Source organism: Lepisma saccharinum, chromosome 3 (genome assembly GCF_977018435.1).
Source record: "Lepisma saccharinum chromosome 3, izLepSacc3.1, whole genome shotgun sequence".
In the NCBI taxonomy this organism is placed as follows: Eukaryota; Metazoa; Arthropoda; class Insecta; order Zygentoma; family Lepismatidae; genus Lepisma; species Lepisma saccharinum.
The window spans coordinates 137,641,966-137,666,593 of NC_139231.1; the positions used below are offsets into that span (position 1 = coordinate 137,641,966).

Below are 24,628 nucleotides of genomic sequence, written 5' to 3' on the forward strand. Positions count from 1 at the left end.
TTTAGGGGATGCGGGGCTAGGGCCCCACACATCTTCAATCTCGGCCTTTTTGGAGGTAATGTGACGCCCCCGCCGCCTTTACCGCAGTGTTGCTCCCCAGGTAGCCATTGGTCTGAAACTGGGTGAGCCCCAGAGCCGCTTGTAGATCATCCACCCAGGGAATCGAACCCGGGCCTCCCCCGTGGCAGTCAGACGCCCTATCGACTAGACCACAGCGGCTCCACTTTTATAATAATAATAATTATTATTACCTTATAAGGCTATCAAATATAGCACTAGACACAATTCCCTTTTTTCAGTACATAGTAACATCCAACAGTGGCGAGCCCAAGGGGGGGGTCTGTATGGGTTATAACCCCCCCCCCCCTTGGCCCTATATTCCTAAATCAAGAACGTCAAAGGCAGCAAAAGACAGCGAAAATAAGCACTGCTATTAAAAAGTGTATGTAAGACCGCCCATTCCCAAAAGCCTGGGTAGGCCACTGGATCAGAGGATGAATTAATTGTAGAAATTGGACGTGGAGGTGTATTAGCCAAAAGTAGCAGAGAATCGAAGTAATATAAACCAAATGAATCTATCGCTCCATTTCGATATTCAGCAAACTGCGAATTCTACAAAGAAAAGATTGTACGACGAAATCATATTAAAAAATGATATGATATATTTTTTTTATTTTTTTTTATTTGAGAAATCCTGAATACAGAGAGAATCCATTTTATATCAGGATATCAACAGAGAGAAAAATAGAAATTAACAAATAAGAAGCACGCACACATATGTAACAAGAATAATAAAATAAAAAAATAAAATAATAATAATAAAACAATAACTAGGGTATAACATATATTAGTTTCTCTTCAGCTCCTTGATGCACGCCTTCCTGAAAGCCTGCTTAGATAGATGGAAGCCTGGAGGATCATTTAGTGTATTGTACCTTGTTTGTAGCCTATAGAGCAATAACCATTGGTCTAGGGATAGCCTTGAGGCTTTTGTGTAAAAGAAGTTGTTGCATTTCCTGTTGGTACGTGGGATCCGGATGTGAAGATGTGGCAAGAGTTCGTTAGTGAAAATTTGTCCATTCATGATTCTGAAAAGAAATGTTAGATCTGAAACTTGACGGCGAAGGGAAGGATCGTGAATTTGAAGAGTGGTTAGAATTTCATGCTTGGAAAAGTTTGCAAGGGCTGGAAATCTATGTTTGACTATTCTGATAAAGAAATTTACCACTTTGTTTGTTCTCTTTATATTGCTATCACAGGTCATTGACCAAATACAGGAACCATATTCAAGAATAGGTACAACGCACGTTGTAAAATAGGTTTTGAGGGCAGAAACATGTGTGATATCTGTAAATCTGTAAATTAGCCCAAGGGTTTAAATGGCTCTCGAAGTTATGTAATCTATATGGTGGCTGAAAGTGAGTTTGCTGTCGAAAATGACTCCAAGATCTTTATTATTATCCTAATCAATTCGTTGAAAATCTTGTTTCAGTATTTTGTCCCATGACTGTTCACCCAATGTATAATTGGCAAATGAAAAATATCAGATTGTAGGCTACAACATTTTGCTTTTTTAGAGAATAATTTAATGCTCGGTGAAAGAGATTTCTGTCTTTTTATTTGTCATGTTTGTGTATTATTATGATTAGGGTCAGAATAATTATGTACTAATTACTAAAAACAGTAAAATATGTACATTCGTGTAAAAAAAAATCAAGGCACACAAACCAAGCCAAGAAGAATATATCAAATAGAATATTTAACATAATCTTATCCCTGGAAGGTTGGTATCAAAAGAGAAACGAATTGCTTTGATCAAGACACAATTGTTAGTTGCTACATTGGATGTATCATATCTGAACCACGAACTTGACCCTCACTTATAGATTTCTAGGAATAACTATATTCAAGGGTCACAAAAGAAGGAAAAACTTTGATCTGATTCAATGACGACAGAGAAAGAGGAAACAGATCTAGGAAAAGATTACCAGAACTTATTGTTCCTTGCATCAAAGTTATACTAATTCAAAACATGATAATTTCGCCAAGCGTCGATGTAATGATAACGCTTCCCCACTTATGTCTCGCTTATCTGGTAAACGGAAAACACGCCATCTGCCGGATAAGCATTATCAACTCCTTAGGAGGTCAGTAACACATTCACATGCCTGTCCCTTATTTGCAGATAATAATTTACAAATCCTTTTATTCACTCACGCCGATTTCACGTGACTCCTTCCCCAGGTTTGGGGTCATTATTTTAAGGAAACGATAAGAATTCAATGTTATCTCTGTTTTTTAGCTTGTAATATTAAGCTTCAGGAAATATCCAGATGAAATAAAAGAAAAATATAGTTAAATAAGTCATTAACAAAGGACGAGTCAAGGGCATGGTGACAGACAAGTTACGCAAACATAAACACCACTTGTTTGAACATCGATTAATCATAGAAGAATTACGTCATGGTTATTGTTTAATATTAAAAGGCGTATCTAGACATGCCTCCATGGTTTAGCGGTTAGTGTAAAACAGTGAGGCATGGGGCAAATAAAGGCCGAATCGCACGAAACTGGATTTCCAGTAGGAATGCCCTAGTTGGCGCTGGACTGGCTGGAAATGATCGCTGTTCGGCTGGCTGCTGGACTGGTTTTGGGGATTAGACCGTGCTCTAATTGCAATTGGCTTTCTCTGCTAGATGCTGCGGTAACAGCCAATCAGAGCGAAAGTTCGATTATATTAAAAGAAACTGCGAGTTTGGCGAGGAAAAGTTTCTTTTCTTGTCTGTGCTTTCCGAGCGTTGGTTGCTTTTGTTCGCTGCTCGATGGAGAGAAGGAAGAGGAGGAAGAAAAAAATAAAGAAATGAAGTGCATTCTGTTCATTAATATTTAAAAATTCATCCATTCAGTAATGAGATTGCCGATAATGAAAATCACTGTGAACATTATTTTTAAATTAATGAATCTACGAATTTCATGTACCCAAGTTCATTAGAACATGATAAGTACACCTTGACTATCATATTTTCTTTCAAGTCAATTTCTAGCACATGCTTTAATTTTGGCAATTTTAAGGCTCGTATCCTACAACGTTGTTTCTCAAGTTGGTCGCCTGCGCAAGCACTGAAAGAGATGCCGATGTACGAGTACATACTTGGTGACAGCCGCTAAAAAGATCAGCGGACCTTTTTTTACTTTCGTCAGCATTGTTGTTATGTATTTTTCTTCTTTTGTTTCTTCAAGTGGTATGTTTGTGGTTTTCGATAATTGCCTATAGCTTAATGTGAGTTATGTTTTTGTTTTTCTTTTTTGCATTGTTGATAAACGGTTTATTTTTGCGCCTGCTTGTTCTTCCTCACACTGAAGCAAAAATTTTAGCTGCTTTCAAGGTATCATCAAGTCGTGCTCGGGAAATTATTTAACCCTAGCAGGACCAAGGTGTGGCATAAAGCACCACTTTTGAAGTTTTTGTGTTGGTAATCGAAACTGCCTTGAGCAATTGAATTAAAAATCCTGTTTATTGTCAATTCGGATGTGTATTTTCATATTTGCTAAAATTCAAGAGAAAATTTTATCCATTTTAATTTTTAAACTATAGTTGATTGAGCCACATGTAGCAGATAGAGCAAAGAACATTGAGGGATTGAATGCAAATACAGGTACGGCAATGGAAAACGTTCTTCAAAGGAAAATTAGGTCAACGGTTGACAATCCCATAGATATATCTACTTATGCAACTGCTTCGAGAAAAGGAAATAGGCGTTACATTTGCATTTCCAATGGAGAAAGAAGAAACAAACTCTCACGAACTACAATTTCATGCAATGACTTTGGTAAATGTGTCTGTGGAAGACACTGCAAGAAAGTTCAGATATGTGACTACTGTGTAATTTCTAATAATAGTGAGTAATGCTGAGGAACTGTAATATACTGACAATGTAGAACTGAAATGTGTTATAATGTTATAATGTTTTATTCTATTATTGTTAATAATAAATATGCTCCCTAGCCTTCTTAAACCCGAAGGTTCATGGCTGCAGCAACACAGGCCTTCCATCTTTCCCTATCTTGAGCAAGTTCTATATACTCTTTTTCATCCCTACCGATTTCCCTTAGGTCAATCTCAACGTTGTCCCTCCATCTTCGTCTTGGCCTTCCTACAGGTCTCTTACCATCAGGTTTCCCAAGAAGAATAGATCTTATCCTTAGTCCAGGGACCTCCCAAAGTAGTCCCCACCCGGAGATCCGAACGGGGGACTATTTTACCTCCGGAATATTTTACCTTGGGAACATCCATGGCCTTATATTGCTGTTTCTTGACATGTCTTTTTACAGTGCAGAGTTGTCAGCTCTACGCCTAACCCCCAATATGAATGGAGGAACTACTACACAAGACAAACACAAACACATTAGACAACTAATATTCACAACAGATGTACATTTCCAAATAAAAAATACTTAACATACATTAAAAATATACAAAATATGACTTACTTATCTTTCAAAATAAAAAAAATATTTAAACATTATAAATATACAAACTATGACTTATATTAAACAAAACATACTAGTAGTGCAAAATAACTAACAAATGTAGCGGAATAGTAAAGTGGCACAAAATGCCACCCTTAGTCCAGCATGTAACAGATCAAACCTTGGTCCTGCTAGGGTGCGAGTTGTAAGGTGAAGGGTAGTTTTCTTGTTAATACGTTCTATGTACGTATTTGTTCCACGTAACATGTCTGGTAAACGTACTATTTCAGGCTTTATCAAAAACTGTTAGGAAGAAGCCCAGTGTTCACGAATAAATTTTACAGTTCGTTGTTGGTGATAGTGCGGCAGAAGGGATTTTAACGAAGGCGAAGTTGCTGTGGACTTCTCGTTTTGTCCTGAAGTGGCAACCGGAAGATACAATGTACTATGTACTTTGTACTAACTCCATTGATTACATTGAAAAGTTCAAAAATTGTGTTTTTAAAGGCAAGGATAATTTCATTTTGTATTTCAGTACATAGCTCAATAAGACTGCAACGTGTATCTGAATGTTTATACTTTGATTTGATTCGATTTATTTTATTTTACTTCGCGTTTTGTGCCTCTTGGTTAATTTGCGAAGATGGGGATGAGTGATGAAATTATGAAATTGATGAATGGACATTCACAAACAACCATGCCCGAGCGGGATTCGAACCCGGGATGAATGTTTATACTGTATGACCACTTTCTTGGAGTAGAAGACTTAATGCACATCATCATGGACGTCCAGGGGGAGGGCAAGGGGGACACAGACTCCCTGGAAAATGAATGTCAATCAAAAGTTATATACTCGTATTTCACACATATTTCATATCAGTGAGTAATTTATGTTAATCAGTGGCGGCGATTAGGGGTGCAGTTGCCCCCCCGCTTTTTGCTACGTGTATTTTTGCCGCCGCACTATGTTAAACTTTTTCTACCAAGGTAAAGCAAACTGTCCTGCCTCCCCCCTCCCCAGGTTTGGCACCTTGCTCCTCCAGGTTTGAAAGTTTGCATGCGTATTTTTAATATTTTCCTTACTTTCAGCATCGCACCCCCTAAATTTCTTTGCGCACCCTCTCAGCACCCCTAGATGATTAATCCTGGCGTCGCCGCTGGTTGCTTACCATATACCAAGAAATAAAACGCTTTCTCAAATTAACAATGCAAAATTAAAGAAAATGCTGTGTGATGCACGGGACTCAGAAAAACGTGTGAGAAGCACATAGTTGTTTTTAATTGATTATTTCTGTGATTTGAAGGAGTTTCAGGGTACCATATTTAGACACAGTTTGCTAAAGACTTTGTACTACAATATGCAATGAACAACATTTTTATATTTGAAAAAACAATTTTTTAATATTTTCTTTCCTTCTGTGATGCACGGGACATTTCTCTCCCTTATGTTGTCACTCCACTGCAGGTGATGTCTGTCTCCATAAACTCTCTCAAAAGGTGGCAACACTATTTTTTAAGTATCTCAAAGACAAAAGATATGGTATTTTAAGCCCTTAAGAATTTGGTAATTTGGTACTTTTTACTTTACGCAAGGGCCTTGTACTGCTCCTAGGCCAGTGTATAAATGGCACCCACTGCCATAATATTTTCTGGTAGGTGAAATCATTGATCGGTTAGTTCGTATTAACTTTCCAGCCTAATTATTGCTTATTTTTGTGGGAGCAGGAAAAGGTTTATTATCCATTTTGCCTTGACATCATCTCACTCAACAGGTCGCTAGGTGCCGTGGCTTGCCGCGAGTTGATAGCTTCCTGGAGATGAGGCCTTGCTCGAAAAAGGTTTATTATCCAATATTTTCAGGTAGGGTTCTGTAGATTGTGCTGCATTATACAGTGTACAGAAAGTTACTTCGATCCACAAGTAACTTTACACATTTTGAAAAATAACTCATTTACAGTTACTGCAGGTTACTTTTACAGTTACTTTCTGCTGGAAATTTTCTTCCCAACAAATTGCACCCAATCAAGATAGAAAAATAACTAGGGCTGAGTCGATACCACTTTGAACCGATGCTGATACTTGAAAATTGCAATAATTAAAATTTGTTCAAAATATTGATTAATATTGGCGTATAAATATTCTTCTCCAATTATAAGCATTGATTTACCAAGAAACTTGCTTTAGAATATTCAATAATTGCATCAGAATATTAAAATAGATATTATGTAATCACAAAATACAGGGTGTCCATAAATTATCTTTACAGCTTTAGACTTGAATAACTTGAAAACTATACTAGATAATGACAAACGGTTTTCAACGTGTGACAAGTGTTTAATGCAAAATTGGTGCAAAAGAAAAATAAAGTTTTAATTTTGCATAATTTCTAGGATAATTAGACCCGCGAAAGTGTTGCGCGTCATCATTGCGGACCCCGCGAAAGACCAGAGTATCGGCTGGTATCGGCAGATGAATTCCAACCGATACTTTCCGATACCGATACCACTGATATCGGGGCCGATACCGATGTATCGGTATCGACTCAGCCCCCCCAAAAAACATTTGTCTCATGAAGGATGAGGGGGGGGGGTTCGGTACAGGAACCTCCGGGATGCATTCTCACTATAGGCGCAGAAATCTAGTTAAGGGGGGTCTGTGTGTGATATTAGGAATTTTGCATTTTAATACACAGTTAATGTTTTTATTTAAGCGTCTGATCCATTGCACTGTTGAAAAGTGTCCGAGATTTGAAAAGTTGTCTTTGGCAAATGCAAAATTTCAAACTGTAGGCTACAACATTTTGCTCTTTTAAAGAATAATTCAATGTTTGGTCTTTGTATTTGCCATGTTTATGCATGGTTATGATTAGGGTCAGGATAATTATGTAGCCTACTAATTACTAAAAACAAGTAAACTATGTACGTACATAAACACGAATAAAGCCAGACAAGCCAAGAAGCATCTCAAATACAATACTAGTATTTAACATAATATTTTACATATGTCCGTTACTTATAAAGTAAAAAGTTGCTACGTTCGCGTAGCCGTGCACTTCACAAGTACACTTACCTTATAAGCTCAGCAGAGCATGCTGGATAATCCCAGGGATCGGGTTGAGATACTGCGTTCCTTCCCCTTGGATCCACAGGTGAAGTCCAATGACAACCCACGAGGTTGTCCTCCTGATGCAGGCATCCACAAGTACGAAATACACTTTCGAAATAAAGAAAAATCGCAATATCTTCAACTTTACGTTTATTATAGACACGCACGTATATCATGTAAGACTAAAATTACAATTCAAATACTTTCGAACTGTACAGCACGAGATGCGTAAGCCTATCTTTCCCGTAACGCGAAGCACCTCTTGCTACTTCAAATCTCTCCGCGCGACTACTAACCGTTTTTTCTGGAAGGCGAAAACACATCCTCAGTTACACAGTGCTACCAGACAAAATAACCTTTTAATACTAGGAAGTTTGATAAAAGCAAACAGTAATATATTAGAAATGTACAGTAATCTGGCACAGTGAATTTAGGTATGTGGTGGCAACAATGCAATGAAAAGCGCGTGATCTTCTCACACCACAAGAGTTTAAATAAATCAACAATGGCTTTCAAAATATAAGAGAAACGAACGGCATTTCCCAGAAACATGAAACAACAAATAGATATAAGGAATTTAACTCAGAAATTATTAACTTAGGCTTCACTAACTTGATTAAAATGAAACTTACAACAATCTTTAGAATATTTAAAAGCAAATGAAACGATTAATGTTGAAACTATGTAAATTGCTTAAATTTGCCACTATTCATACTTGTAGATATGTGTATAATTTTGATTATAAAGGCGGCCATATTAGAAAATTGGTTGAAGGCATTAATATATTTATGAATATATATATGAATCATCAACTGTATAATACTAATAATAATAATAATATAAAATATAATAATAATAATATAAAACCAAGAAGTAATGGCAAACTCGGGGTCATTACAAAGTAAAGTGCTCACCTGTGCTTTGCAACCACGCCATGAAGGTGTATAGGGGGTGTGGAGTTAGGGCCCCACAATTTCTTGATCACGGCCAAAGGTGAGGTGTGATCAGCACCAAGACCCTGGCCGCCTTTACGCCCCAGACTTTCCTCCAGCTCCAGGTACCCACTTTATACGACGCTGCGTGGGTGCCGGAGCCGCTTGAACAGGTGGAAAAAATACCGGTTCTTCCCCGTCGGTGATCGAACCCGGGTTTCTCGCATGGATACTTATCCAACACACACTCCCTGTAAGGCTAAGGACCGAAACGTGTTTCAAATTTTCAAATATGAAATTTATGTTATCATGTAACAGGTCTTTGCATTGGCTAAATTCTCTTTCCACTTCGCACTTGCACAATCTTCTGATGTGTATTCAATTTCCAAGATAATGAAAATGTCAGGAAACATGTAAATATATGTATGTATGTATGTATGTATGTATGTATTTATCAGTAAAATATGTAAATATATATATCTAGTTATATATGTATATATAATCACGTTTTTAGGCATTATTTGGCATGAAACGCCATTTTATTGATTTGATGTGAAAACGTTAACAGAAAAAGCATGATTGATTGATTGAATCGGTTTTGGTGCCACTTTTGACTAATTTGCAAAGATGGGGATGAGTGATGATCAGGCCCGTAGCCAGGCAGAGGCCAGGGGGGCTGAGCCCCCCCCCTGGAACTACCGTCAGCCCCCCCTGCCACTGAGGTCAGCCCCCTTGACATTAGGTAAAACTATTTTGTGTAATTTGTTTGCAGTGAAAAAGAAGACAGCAGATATTATTTTTCTCACAACTTTGGTGAAGGTTAAATTCAGGGAGCATGAACAGCAGCTATTACATTCGTTCATCTTATTTATAAGGAGGAGTCTAAGTAGCGGAAAGCATTTAGGAGATTCTCTTCTCTAGACTTCAGAAAGTTTCTTTACAGGGGAGCTTCTTTATCTGTACGTTCGCTGCCCCTGTTGCTGATGTCATTATGCAAATTCCCTCCGCATCTTCGTCAAAGGTTAACAGCTCCCAAGTTTTGGGAACGAAGGGGAGTTTTATTGTTTCGGCCGGGAAATGGAATGTACGGTAGGCCCTATTATTGAATATTGTCCATCTTTTCTTTGGTGATATAAATATTTGCATCATCAAACGTAGTATGGAGTGTGTAATAAAGGTGATTTCAGTATCAGCCAATTAACACTTCAAGCGATATTTTAAAAGATATAGAGAAAATGTAGTATTTGTGGGATATTTCTAAATTATGTAACTTAATGACCCCCTCCCACACACATAATTTACCTTCATTTAATACAGTTAAAACTTTTGAAAAATGAACTTGATGTACAAAGCCCCCCCATAACCAGTGAGCCCCCTGGAGATGAATTCTGGCTACGGGCCTGGTGATGTTATGGTGAAATAGATGAATGGACACTCGCCAACATCCATGCCCAGGTCGGGATTCGAACCCAGGACCCCTGACGTTGTAGCGCGATGTGCTAACCACTCCGCCACGGGGCCGGCAGAAAAAAAACCATGAAATTACATAATTATCCGGATCATGTTATCATAATTTGATTCCGTTGTACAAGGGGCTGAAATTTGATGTTGGGGGCAGAAGGTGCTTCCACCGACAATTCCTTACAAAATCCCACCAGACAGGTGATAAAAAACAACAGGCCTGCAACACTGAGCAAGTGTGACGTGGTGAAAGAAGATAAGGTATAGCAACGGTTGAAACTAGCTTATTATACGATGAAAAGCGTGAGAGCATGGCCTCCACCCGCCTATTAAAATGTTACAAATGATAGTGGAACTCAATTCAAGTCGTTCCATTTGAATTAAACGTGTTGCCTATCTATTTTAAGGAAGTGTGCATAACTTCTGACTATGATCCCCTGCCCGAATGAACGGTGCCAAAATGTTCCTTCGCACAGGAGACAAGACACTCACTATATCCAGGAAGAAGATAAACCTCATGCAAAACCTTTTTCCGGGAGATCGTCGAAAACGACGCCTCTGCCAAATCCTTGACCTGACAACCGAAACAACTCTTCAGGAAGCAGGAACATAAATGGAATCCAGCTTAGGTGGAGTTTGCCAAAAATCAGTTATCAAAATGTGTTATCAGATCAGCTTGCCGAATGCCAGAAATGTGAAGTACCGAGTTAGCCATCGAGATAACATTCCCAATTCTCAGCATCTTTGAGTGACTATTCTTTGTTATTCGGCGTCACTTTTCGGCCACTTTTGAATAATCGCGAACATAAGGATGAGTAATGAATTTGTGAAGGGAGACTCACAAAGAACATCCATGCCAGCTCATCGCCCAATGACTTGTTCACTGCAGTTATTCAACAGAGTGAAATGGTCAACATTTTGCTCTGTTGGGATTTACAGAGCTGTCCTGTCATGGCTCTATGAGTGTCTCACAATCGGCAGAAGTGGGGTATGGTTGGTGGACCACAATGTGATCCTCCCAGCTAGATCCGAGGGATACGCTGACCAACGACAGGTGCGGTCCTCCATTCATATTGGGGGTTAGGCGTAGAGCTGACAACTCTGCATTGTAAAAAGACATGTCAAGAAACAGCAATATAAGGCCATGGATGTTCCCAAGGTAAAATATTCCGGAGGTAAAAAAGTCCACTATTCGGATCTCCGGGTGGGGACTACTTTGGGAGGTCCCTGGACAAAGGATAAGATCTATATTAGGAATAAGGATATTAAATTAGGCACCTGGAATATTCTGAGCCTTTACCGGCCTGGGGCATTTCAGTGTTCAGTTCATGAGATAGTTAAGTATACATTAGATGTAGTAGCTGTCCAGGAAGTTAGGTGGCCAGGAGAAGGGGAATTTAAAACTAAAAATTATACTTTTTTCTATGGTGGTAATGAAAATCATAATTCTGGAAAAGGCTTTTTCATAAATAATAGAATTATCTCGGCTCTTAAAACAGTAGAATTTATTAATGATAGGATATCATATGCAGTTTTACAGTGTAGGTGGTGTAAAATTATTTTAATAAATATACATGCACCAACGGAAGATAAAGATGATAATACTAAAGATTATTTTTATGCAGAGTTAGAACAGGTCTTTGATAAATTTTCTCAGTATGATATGAACATTCTGTTAGGTGACTGTAATGCACAGATTGGCAAAGAAGAGACATTTAAACCCACGATTGGTAAAGAAAGTCTTCATGAATTAAGTAATGATAATGGTATAAGATTGATTATTTTTTCAACCTCAAAGAATTTAATTGTGAAAAGTACTTTTAAATATAAAGATATCCATAAATATACCTGGTCTTCTCCAGATGGTAAAACTCATAATTAGATAGATCATATTCTCATTGGTAAGAGAAGGCATACTAGTATAATTGACGTTCGTACACATAGAGGTGCTGACTGTGCCAGTGATCATTATTTAGTAATTGCCAAATTAAGAGTAAGACTCGCAGTGATAAATCATAAGCAACAAAATCTAAAAATTATAAAATTTAATACAGGAAAATTTGCTGATGAAAGAATTAAGAAAGATTACCAAATTAAACTGTCAAATAGATTTGATGTTTTGCAGGATTTAAATGATGATGAAAATATAAATGAAACAGACGTAACTATGAATTGGGAGCACATACGTAATGCAATAGAATCAACAGCTAAAGAAAATATAGGATACCATAAACCAAGAAAAGTAAGCCATGGTTTGATAATGAATGTCATAATCTAATAGAAATAAGAAATCAGGCTACACTTAGGTGGTTAAATAACTCGGATGATACAAATCTAAACAATTATAATAGAATAAAGCGAGAAGTTAACCGCACGTTTAGAAGTAAAAAAAGAGATTACTTGAAAAGCAAAATTAACGAAATTGAAACAAACAGCAAGAACAAAAATATCAGAGATTTATATAAAGGTGTAAATGAATTTAGATAGGGGTGGCAAACTAGAGTAAACTTGATAAAAGATAAAGACGGCGATTTTCTAGCGGACACAAGCGATATTCTAAATAGATGGAAGAACTACTTTAATGACCTTTTAAATGTTCATGTAGGAGATAAATCAGAAGTAAATGAAGTACACACAGCAGAACCTTTAGTTCCAGAATCTAACTTGACTGAAATTAAAGATGCTATTAAAAGGCTAAAGAATAACAAGGCACCTGGCATTGATTTAATACCAGCTGAGTTAATTAAATATGGTGGAAATTCATTAATATGTCAAATTCATAAATTAATTTGTTTAATATGGAATAAAGAAGAAATCCCTCAACAGTGGAAAGAATCCATAATTGTTCCTGTGTTTAAAAAAGGTGATAAAATGGAGTGCAATAATTACCGTGGAATTTCTCTACTCTCAACAACATATAAAATAATATCTAACATTCTTTTAACAAGACTAACACCATATGCTAATGAAATTATAGGTGATTATCAATGTGGATTTAAACGTAACAGATCAACTACAGATCAGATTTTTCACATCAGACAGACACTTGAAAAAATGTGGGAATATAACCAAAATGTCCATCAGCTATTCATTGATTTCAAAAAAGCATATGATTCGGTCAAAAGAGATAAATTATATAATATATTAGTCGAGTTTGGAATACCTAAGAAGCTTGTTAGTATGATGAAAGTATGCACCAGTGAAACAGAAAGTAAAATTCGTGTGGGTATTAATGTGTCTGACAAATTTACAATTCATGATGAGTTAAAACAAGGAGATGCATTATCTCCATTGCTCTTTAATTTTGCCTTAGAATATGCTGGTCCTCCTCCGTAGCCGAGCGGGTTAAGGCGTTCACTCGTCTTGAGATCGTTCGCTGCGGGACGGCGTAGGTTCGAATCCGGCTCTGGTCGGAATTTATTCGGCCTACGTATAGGGCCGGTGGCAACCCACCATCGTGAGGAAATTGGGGAGCTCCGAGTGAGTGAGCGTAATCCGGTCACGGAGACCTACTATAACGGCTGGGGATACGTCGGGCCGACCCCCCGACTATTCCAATACTGGTTGAAGATCTCCACGCTTAGAGGTGACGAAGGAAAGCGTGGGAGGGAGACCGGCAGTCGGTAGGTAAGCCTAGGCCCTTCATGGGCTGTTGCGCAACGGATTATATATTATATTAGAATATGCTGTTAGGAAGGTAAAAGAAACTAACGAAGGACTAAAATTAAATGGTATGACTCAGTTGTTAGCATATGCAGATGATGTAGACTTATTAGGGGATGATATAAATACAATTAAGAATAATGCTAAAATATTTTTTCAAAACTGCTAAAGAAATAGGTTTGGAAGTTAACAAAGAGAAAACTAAATATATGCTTACATGCCGAAACCAAGTGTTAGGTAATAATCAAAATCTAATTATTGATAACAACTCGTTTGAACCAGTTTCAAAATTCAAATACTTAGGAGTAATATTAACAAATGAAAATTATATTAAAGAAGAAATAAAAAGTAGGCTTAATTCAGGAAATGCATGTTACTTTTCTCTTCATAAACTTTTGTCTTCTCGTTTAATATCTAAGAAACTAAAAGTTAAATTATATAAAACAGTAATTTTGCCTGTAGTATTATATGGGTGTGAAACTTGGTCCCTTACATTGAAAGAGGAACACAAATTGAGAGTATTTGAAAATAATAATAATATATATTATTATAATATTATATTATATATATATATATATTATATTTACGCCTAAAAGGGATGAGGAGACAGGTGAGTGGGGAAGGTTACATAATTTAGAACTAAATAATTTGTATTCATGTCCAGATATTATTAGAATAATTAAATCAAGAAGACTTAGGTGGGCAGGCCATGTGGCACGAATTGGAGAGGAAAGAGGAGTTTACAGGATTCTTGTTGGGAAATCTGATGGTAAGAGACCTGTAGGAAGGCCAAGACGAAGATGGAGGGACAACGTTGAGATGGACCTAAAGGAAATCGGTATGGATGGAAAAGAGTATATATTTCTTGCTCAAGATAGGGACAGATGGAAGGCCTGTGTTGCTGCAGCCATGAACCTTCGGGTTTAAGAAGGCTAGAGAGTTAGTTAGTTAGTCGATGAAAAGATTAGATTATCAACCCTCGAAAAATTCCAAGCACCAACTTTACAAATCATCAGAAAAGATATATATATATATATATATATATATATATATATATATATATAAGGGTAAGGTGGTACATTTTCGATTACAAAAAAATAAATTCAATATAACTTGAAAAAAATAGGCAGCAAAATTACAGTTTTTGTGCCAATGAAATGCTAAGCTTTTCGTAAAGACGCTGGCAAAACATGACACTTTTAGTTCTGCTACTGTAGACAGAAAAACGAAATTTCTTTCGGATAAAATTTTGATTCGAATTGTACCTAGGTAGGTACAAATCTGATCACCGTGCGGTACAATTTGGATCAACATTTAGTGATGAAACATTATTCTTAATATACAGGGTGGTCCAAAAGTGTGGAAACACCTGAATAAAAATTGAATGGCATGATATTTCCAAAAACTACCATTGCAGGTTTGTATTAGGGGTGGAGGAAAATGTTATAGAGCATATGACGATGACCGCCGCCATCTTGAATGCAACTTTAAAAGTTCAAATGGAAACCATGTCGTGTAATACCTCATTTCAATAGGAAATTTTCTCACGAGTTCTACGGTGTGCATAATTTTGCTCTAGCACCAACAGGGACGAAGTTTGTAACGTTTTTATGCTTGATTTATCGTTGCAGGTGACGTAACACAGCATGGGTCTCATGCAGGCAGAACACATTGAGATCGTGTTGATCTCAGGTGAACGAAGCACGAGGGTGATTTCAGACGATTATAACCACCGTCACCCAGATAGGGTCCCCATCCATTATGGTACCGTCAGTAAAGTGCTTGCAAAATTTCGTGAAACCGGGACTGTGGCTGAAAAACCAAATTCACGATGACGCCCCTCCTCATTACGGAAATTGTGTTCATAATTAACATGTTCCACAGTTAAAGCCAGTCTTGATACCCATTCGTGCAAAACCCTGCGTATAGTGTCTGCAGTAATGCTGGCACATGCGTCAATTATGCGTTGCTTAAGGTGAACAATATCTCGAATTTTCTCGGAGTAAACGATGGCCTTGACATGTCCTCACAGGTAGAAATCCAGCGGAGTGAAGTCTGGGGAACGTGGTGGCCACTCCACAGCACCTCGTCGTCCAATCCAAGTATTGGGTAAACTGCACATCCAGGTACTGACGAACACAATTTCCGTAATGAGGAGGGGCGCCATCCTGATTTTGGTTTGTCAGCCACAGTCCCGGTTTCAAGAAATTTTGCAAGCACTTTACTGCCTGCGTGAGACTCATGCTGTGTTACGTCACCTTCAACGATAAAGCAAGCATAAAAACGTTAATAACTTCGTCCCTGTTGGCGCTAGAGCAAAATTATACACACCGTTGAATTCGTGAGAAAAGTTCCTATTGAAATGAGGTATTACACGACATGGTTTCCATTTTAAATTTTAAAGTTGCATTCAAGATGTCGGATTTCAAGATGGCAGCCGTCATCGTCATATGCCCTATAACATTTTCCCCCACCCCTATTACAAACCTGCAATGTTAGTTTTTGGAAATATCATGCCATTCAATTTTTATTCAGGTGTTTCCACACTTTTGGACCACCCTATATACTACAAGTGCAACTTCTTCTACGAAGTTGGCCTACAGGAGCAAAATAAAAACAATCCGCATGTTCTGTTAGTTTAATAACTTTGTTTGACTACTCAACGTTATATAATTCAAAATATAGAAAAAAGTATGTATAGCTATGCATAAAGTATTTTTCCGTTCTCTTAATATTAGGCTACCATGTAAGTATTACTCGGATATTATATACTATAATTTTTTGCAACATTACAATATTTTATGTAGCTATATTATTTTAAACATACTATGGTTTAAAATTATACAATAGCAGAAAGATTTTAAACAGAAGAAGATCTTTATGTAATATTTATAAATAGGTCTATTTTTAAAATTAAAAAACAAGGACTTATTGACGTGTGTTCCTTGATTTGCTGTTAGTATCATGAAAGGAAGTCCAACATTATTCCTGGAAGGGGAAGGAACACCCGCTGATTCTTGACGTGCCATCGTTACTTTGTTTTGGAAGGTGGCAAATGGTTGGTTGGGTGGTTGATTTGGTGTTTTAAGTCCACTTTATGCACAGTAAGGCTAATCGGAACTGGACCTACAGTTTACAGTGGGATCCAAACAGCTTGTGCCTCCACCGGGTATCGAACCCGTGACCCCTTGATTACACGCAGATGACGGAGGGTGGCAAATGGAACATGATAAAGCTGCGATGCTACGCGTATAGATAAGTGTCCCTCTAGAATTCTCTGCACGACATTTTCGAGAACGCTGGACCAATAGTGTTGATATACCTTCTTCGGTGAACGTTTCTGAGGCATCTGTAGCAAAAAATTGAACAATGCATTTACTTTGTGAAGTAATATGTTGCACGCATTACGGTAATGGAAGTCAAACTGTATACCTCGATGATCGAAATTGTACCATTTCCGCCGATCGAATATGTACCACTTTGTGCATGGAGACAAATATTTCTGTACTTCCCTTATTTCTCACCAGATAGCTACAGATGTCACATGCTACAGCCACCACATGCTTGTCAACGGTTGACCTGAATTTTGCTGTCCTACGTTCAAGCATAAACACGGGGCACGCAAAATGATAGGCAGACGTTTATATACAAAGCACCTATTCTACCTACAACGTACTCACCTTGCCATACAAAATTACGTCTGGGCCTCCCCGATGGCGCAGTGGTAGAGTCATCGCTTTGTAATCAAGAGGTCCCGCGTTCGATACCCGGTGGAGGCCATTGTGGTTCGGATCCCACTTTAAACTGTAGGTCCAGTCCCGATTAGCCTTACTGTGCATAAAGTTCCCGGAAAGCTTTACGGGGAAGTAAAAAAAAACGTTTAAAATGAGTGTAAAACGATGGAAGTGTAGCCTTGTTAAGTGTCAACCGCACTTCCTTCCACGAAGTACACAGTGGACTGCATTTTTTGCAGGTTAACAAGACTCTGGCTTCTGGACTCAAGGGGAAATAATTGATCAATAATTTGTAAACGAATAATTTATCTGATTAACCGAATCAATAATTGGTCAACATATAATATCTTACTCCACGTCACCCAATTACCGATTGAAGAACTCTACACCTCTAGGTATAGGATTGTGGGAGGGAGACTGGCAGCCCTTTCGAGGACTGTCGAGGCATGGGTTATTATTATAATATCTTACTATATAATAATGTTACTAACATTACTCACACTTTATCTCTAACAATTTACAATATGTAAAACTTGATTGTTTTGGAAACCAGAACAACCAGGGCACAATCAAATGATCAATACTGATGAAGACGATATGAAAAATGTAAATTCTAAAACAAAAACAGATACACAATAAACGAAGGAATCAAAATTCTGAGGAAATAATGTCCTGGTTTATTGTTTAAAGGCACCACGACATAAGCGCATACCCCTGAATGTATTCGGGTGAAGGTAGGCTTGGGTTTATTTTCCTCTGAAAATTTTTTATTTTAAATTTTCTATTTTTATATCTGGACTCACAGCCATTATAATCGTCCTGGGGCTTGTGCTGTGTCCTGTCCTTATCTTTGTGATTAGCCAAAGCGAAGTAAAATACAACAAATCAATCGAAATCTCAGTCGGTAGGGCGACTGACTACCATGCGAGAGACCCGTCTTCGATCCCTGATGGGGGAGAACCGGAATTTTTCACACTTGTTCAAGCGGCTGCGGCACCCAGCCAGCGTCGTATAAAGTGTGTACCTGGAGGAAACTCAGGGGCGTAAAGGTGGCCAGGGGCGTAAAGGTGGAAAGGGGCGTGGTGCTAAACACACCACCCCACCTTTGGCCGTGATCAAGAAAGTGTGGGGCCCTAACTCCACACCCCATATACACCTTCATGGCATAGTGCAAGGCACAGAAGAGTATGTTATTTTTACAATCGAAATCTGTTCCTGAATTGATTTGAAAAAAAAAAAAATCAAAATAAGTTGTATACCTTGCTTTTTCTTATTGCAGTTAAAGGTTATGCAATTTTACTTTTAAAATGTACCCCCCCCCCAAATCAAAAACGTTTCTGCCTCACTGCAAATAACAAGGTTACTATGCGTGTGGCACAAACCCGTTACACATTAAAACAATGAAACTTGGGCGATAAAATCTTTCAAGAAAAAAAGGCCTGTTTGCAGGGAGGGAAACAGCAGAAAATAAGCTGACAGTGACATGGACCTCCAAATTACAGAGCTATTGATGTTAATACACTTATATCCCTGTTTTCATTTTCATACTCTTATCTTCGGCGAGAAACAGACAAAGGCAGATGACGCGCCAGCACTAAACCCACTCACTAGTATCACTAAAAAGTGCCCTGACATTGGAAGCCTCCAGTCTTGAACTTGTACTTGAAACCCTCAAAGATAAAAAAGGTTCTAAAACCAGGAAGTGGATAAAGACGTGTAAATGCCTCCGGCATGACAAAATAAAAAGGAAAGTGGTTACTATCTTATCGGGAATGTTTACGAGCCGGCTGCAATGTTGCCAGGTTACTGCCAATGCGAGAGACGGACTCTAAATTGGTGATTCTTGTCCCCAATTTAGCAAGTGCGGAAGTTATCCTGACTGCACTAGTAGTAGATAAATCAACAAGGCTGCTTTTACGCTGATGTTGTTTTTTCCCAGCTTCTGTTAGGGAAAGATTGTAGAAAAGGTGTACTTGAAATCGAACGTTCTGTAGTGAGATGCATAAATATTATGAAGCAAATTGTCCACCACTATCTCCATTCATTTTCTCTTGTCTTGTAAGGAATGGAATTGTGCGGTGGGATCCACGAGTATTACCGTGCAAATTGTCCATCACCATGTTCGTGCACTATATTTGACCCAATAAGAGCTTTAAGAATTAAAAGAAAACTCAAAACCAGCTGTTGACAACTTCTGCACCAACATACATAAATGTCCCTCGCTTAAAAACACACAGGATGTAAGAGAAAAATGAATGAAAATAGTCATGGACAATTTGCACGGTAATACTCATGGGTTCGACTGTACCACTGCTGGTGCGATGTTGTTATTCTTGAACATTGCATTCTGCAAATAAAGTGAATGAACATCGTGATGGACAATTTCAGTGGCGCCAAATTATATGGGCCTGTGGACCTCGAGCCCTCCCAATAATTGCGTTATTAAATTTTATTTTACAAATAAAGTTCCTGTACAAAATGTTTCCTCATTATATACCTAACGAAATCTCTCAAGTTAATTAATGACAGCGTTTTCAAAATTTTTCATTAAAGAAGTTGTTACATTCTAATGTGATACTTTTCAGTGCCCTATATATTATTCTCGCTATTCGTGCTCACATCGTTATTAGGAAAGTGAGGGAGGAAAGGGTTTATAACCAGGATGAGGATTGATAGGCACTAAGAACTCGCAAAATATGCAGGCAAAAAAACACCGAAAAATAGAAAATAGACACTAAAATTAATAAACCGACAGATATTTCGTCATTTTTTCCAGGATTTGGTAAAAAAAGCAGTTATCTTCGAAATAGACACTTACGACTAAAATAGACAAAAACAGCCTCTATAATATTCATGCATTCCTCTCAGAAATTGTCTGAAACTGTTTTTACAAACTAAAAACATACATTTTCTGGCCAAGGAACAAAAAAGGCATTTTAGGGCAAATCCTAAGCCTAGATAAACCTACAGTACATATCATAAAATTATAAAACAAATATCCAACTTGAGCCTATCCAAAGGACAATTTGACTAGTACAGTTCGTGGAAATCCACTCTATATTAGAAAAAGTTTGTCTCATAGCCATATTTTCAACAGAGAGACCATCTTAAATGGTGCACCCGTTGTGATGATATCTCCGATTAATCTTCTTAATAAGGCATTTAATTCTTAACAACTAATAAAAAAATAATACTAGTTCTTAATTTTTGGACTACTGCCTCAAGTTCACGTACCCTACTCACCCCAACACCACAACACCCTGAAGTACGTAGTGGTTCGGATCACACTTTAAATTGTAGGCCCAGTCCCGATTTGCAGACTAGCGAGGCTCTGGCGTCTGGACTCACATCCAGTATAATCCTCTTTGGGGCTCGTGTTGTGTCCTATATGTTTGCGATTGTCCCTTCTCCCATCTCATCTTTTCATCATCTATCCTCATCTTCGGAATTAGCCATGAATATCAGAAAAGCGAAGTAAAATAAACTAAATCAATCAATCATTCATATTTTAGATTTCCTTGAGAACAAAGGTGACCTAAAATGTTTGCCGATGTCCATAAGTTAAGTTGAGTTCATGTTTTGAGTCCACTTTATGTACAGTAAGGCTAATCGGGACTGGACCTACAGTTTAAAGTGGGATGCGAATCACTATGTGCCTCCACCGGGTATCGAACCCGGGACCCCTTGATTATAAGGCGACGACGGCCTATGTCCACAGAGCCCGGGGCTGGTCACAGGCTGGGGTAGAAAGGGTTACATTAGTTTTTGCTCAATGACAGAAACAAGTGGGCTAGCCTGGTTCCTGATGGGTGGATGGAGGCAGAACAAGTTGAAGGGGCGGGACGGGAGTGCAATCTGCGTATTGTGTGGTAACGTTGAGACGAGGGAGCACATTCTCGTCCAGTGTTCATTGTCAGCTCCGAACAGACAACGCAGATGGGGAGACGAGGCTGCGAACAGGATACAAAATACTCTGCGTACGATAATTCAGGAGAGCTGTCGGACGGAGAACGCACAGCGTGACATCAGAGCCTTAGGTATCTATCTGAACACTATCTGGAAGGAACGAAGGAAAACTTTGCAAGCCTTAAGCGAAAGTGAAGGGTATGACATGATATAGGGGGGATAGGGGGACAGCGTCCGGGGCGGGAGTGACTTCTGTGATTTCCATCCTGTATAGGCAGTGGCGTGCCCAGGAGTTTCGAAAGGGAGGGGTTATGTATACTTTTTCTTGGTAGTCAGCCCTCATCTTGTCATATTTCCCTACCTTTGACGTTCTTTTTGTAAGAATACTGGGCGAAGGGGGGGGGGGGGGTTATAACCCCCACCTACCCCCCTTGGGCACGCCACTGTGTATAGGTGTACTACGGTAACGTTCCTCTGCTGTAGAGTGAACACGAACTCTGCTCTGTATATGTGTGTATGGATATGGAGATGTAACATTATCTCTTTTCAGTTTTCATAATTGTAAACTAACACTTTGTATGTATGCGTACAGCCTGAGGGCTCGCATTTCAGAAATAAAAAAAAAAAATAAGAATGACTTGCCATCCCCACATGCCACAGTTGCACAAAGGTGCATAAGTTATCGCGTCGGATGCTTCAAGATGAATCTTAATGAAATGAAGCTATTCGCAGGGGGTGGGGACACTCCGCTTGGCACGTGACGCCACGCTCCATTGTGCGAGGAAGGAAGGACGGAGGACACGTAGGAATTCTCAAGGCTGCCGAGGGCAGTGACAAGGCGAGCGGGATGTTGATTCCTGCATCGGTCTTCCACACCCTGGAGGAAACGGAAAATCTGACACGTAGGTAACAGGTGAGGTGCCCTGAGGGTCTTGTCGCATGCGGAATACTTCCTAATTATTATTTGTTTTGCCCTCTTGCCACTCCACACGTGTTCATTGCTTGGGTAAATTGTTGTTTTCGTTTTCTTTGTTTCGATTTTGCTATCCCCAAACACAGAAAAGTAAACGCATTAATTAACATAGATATGTGCGTAAAAGCTGAAAGCAACAGATCTCGGGTTTGATACCGGTGGAGGCACTCAGTTACAACTAATGTGTATTTAAAATTGTCTTATGTTATTCTCGCTCTAAAAATACAAATATTTACAAAATATATTAAAATTAACATGAATTATGAAAAACTATATGTACAGCGCATATAGTCGAACTGTCTTCGCATTTTTGTATTCAGAGAGCTCAAATTATTGATCCAAATTATTCGACAAATATCTACTTACTTTTGCAGATCATTCTTGAAGTAATTCTCCTCTCTTTGAAGGCTTATTGAGACGCAACGTCAGCCTCGATTGTCGTTTCATTTGGAAACCCTGGTTCTTTACCAAAGTCTTTGGAACTGTGCGTTCACATCTGAATTTGTGGTTGAAAAGTTAATATGCTTTACTTTTCTGAAAAGTACAAAGAAGCAAATTATCATTAAGTTTAAAAATTTGATAACAAATGTAGTGTGCAACGAATAAACAACTATATAATAAACAAAAGACACATACATACACACGTGCGTGTAATCACCTATTTTCTGTTTCAGAAAACGGCACAGTTAACGCATATCAGATCTCGTTAAACCTGGGATAAGAAATCTATGCAGACTGAAGCAACTTTTGTCTGTTTTCGTAATTTTCCAGAGGCCATTAAAGAGCAACCGGCCCATCAAGTTTCTTGCCATTACCGGTCGTTACAAGGTTGTGATTTTTTATTGGCTTATGCAAGAGAATGTTTTCTTCCTCGCAAAATATATAACTAGGGTTTAGTGAAGGACACCAACGAATTAAAGTATTGTAAATTCTACATGTAATATAAAATAGTACTCAGAATTGCATAATTTTATTAAAAGCAACTGCTGCAAGGTTAAATTTTTATAACAAACCGAGGCAGTTTCTTGTCACGCTATTCTCGATTCAGTGTCAAAACATACCCAACGGAACAGATTCAAATTATGCATCTTCTACACAAAATTTAGACTCAGTTTTCAACAACCACCAATGGCAACAACTATGGTATAATAGGTTCATTCAAACGTAACTATCCATTCTTAGAGTTGCATATACTATCGGGACTTTCGACAAGAATATCGACTAGGCCAGAACTTCCCAAAGTCCTTTCGTTTCCCTTTCGTTTCAAGACTTTTCCCCGGCGTCCAAGTCAGAATGTAGTTCTATCCAATACTTGGGACGGTCGGTTAGTTTGTTTAGGTTGTTTGCCTTAGGTTAAAAAATAAACACAAATTTCAAATTCAGAAACATTTTGTATGGAAAAAGTACTAAAACCATGGGTAGACAGTAGTATTGATCCGCGCCAACGTCGGTCGCTATTTAATATTCGCAATTAATTTGCACGTACTTAGAACTAATTTGCACGTACTTATAACTAATTTGCACGTACTTATAACTAATTTGCACGTACTTATAACTAATTTGCACGTACTTAGAATTCATTTGCATGTACTTAGAGTACTTTACATTTATGTATTTGCATGTTTATAACTTTTATGAATATATAATTATTTATTTTATGAAAAATATGTATATAGAAGGTAATTAGAGGTACTAAACGCTATGCATATGTTTTTATATTCATTACTGCAAAGTATGTAATGTATGATTCGATAATATTAATGTTTATAGTATTGAAAATAAGTTTTCTATGGTTTATGAACCGCTATGAACGGTGGTAATGGTACGAAAGAAGACGGTCCCGGTACTCGAACCCGCGATATGTAATATTATTAATTAGTACTATGTAATAATGTATGTTATTATGTTATGAATGAAAAGTGGCCGCGGTGGCTCAGTCGGTAACGCGTCTGACTACCATGCTCAAGGTCCCGGGTTCGATCCCCGGCCGGTTCAAATCCGGGAACTTTTCTAACGGTGGAAGCGGCCCCGGCGCCTACCCAGCGTCGAATAACATGGGTACCTGGGGGAAACCCTGGGGGGTAAAGGCGGTCAGGGGCGTGATGCTGATCACATCACCCCCACTCACGACCGGATCAAGAAAGTGTGGGGCGTTACCCCCACACCCCCTATACGCCTTCATGGCGTGGTGCTATGCACAGGGGAACACTTTACCTTTTTTTTTTTTTACCTTTTTTTATTATGTTATGAAACACGATGATCTCAGACGCTAGACAGAATACTGTCTCAGAATCTGAACTGCGCGCAGGTAGAGGAGAAAGGAATTTGGGGGAAGTGCGTTCAAGGTCAAATGACGTCACAACGTCAGAACAAACAAAGAACCC

At 38.4% G+C, this 24,628-nt stretch overlaps 1 long non-coding RNA gene across 1 annotated transcript in view; it reads right to left on the reverse strand.

Moving 5' to 3' along the window:
- LOC145986026 (uncharacterized) overlaps positions 1-24,628 on the reverse strand; it is a 186,651-nt gene that overhangs the window by 21,732 nt on the left and 140,291 nt on the right. The window contains exon 2 of the long non-coding RNA XR_014441478.1: positions 22,611-22,778. This is a non-coding gene — a long non-coding RNA (uncharacterized LOC145986026). The remainder of the gene's footprint in view (positions 1-22,610; positions 22,779-24,628) is intronic.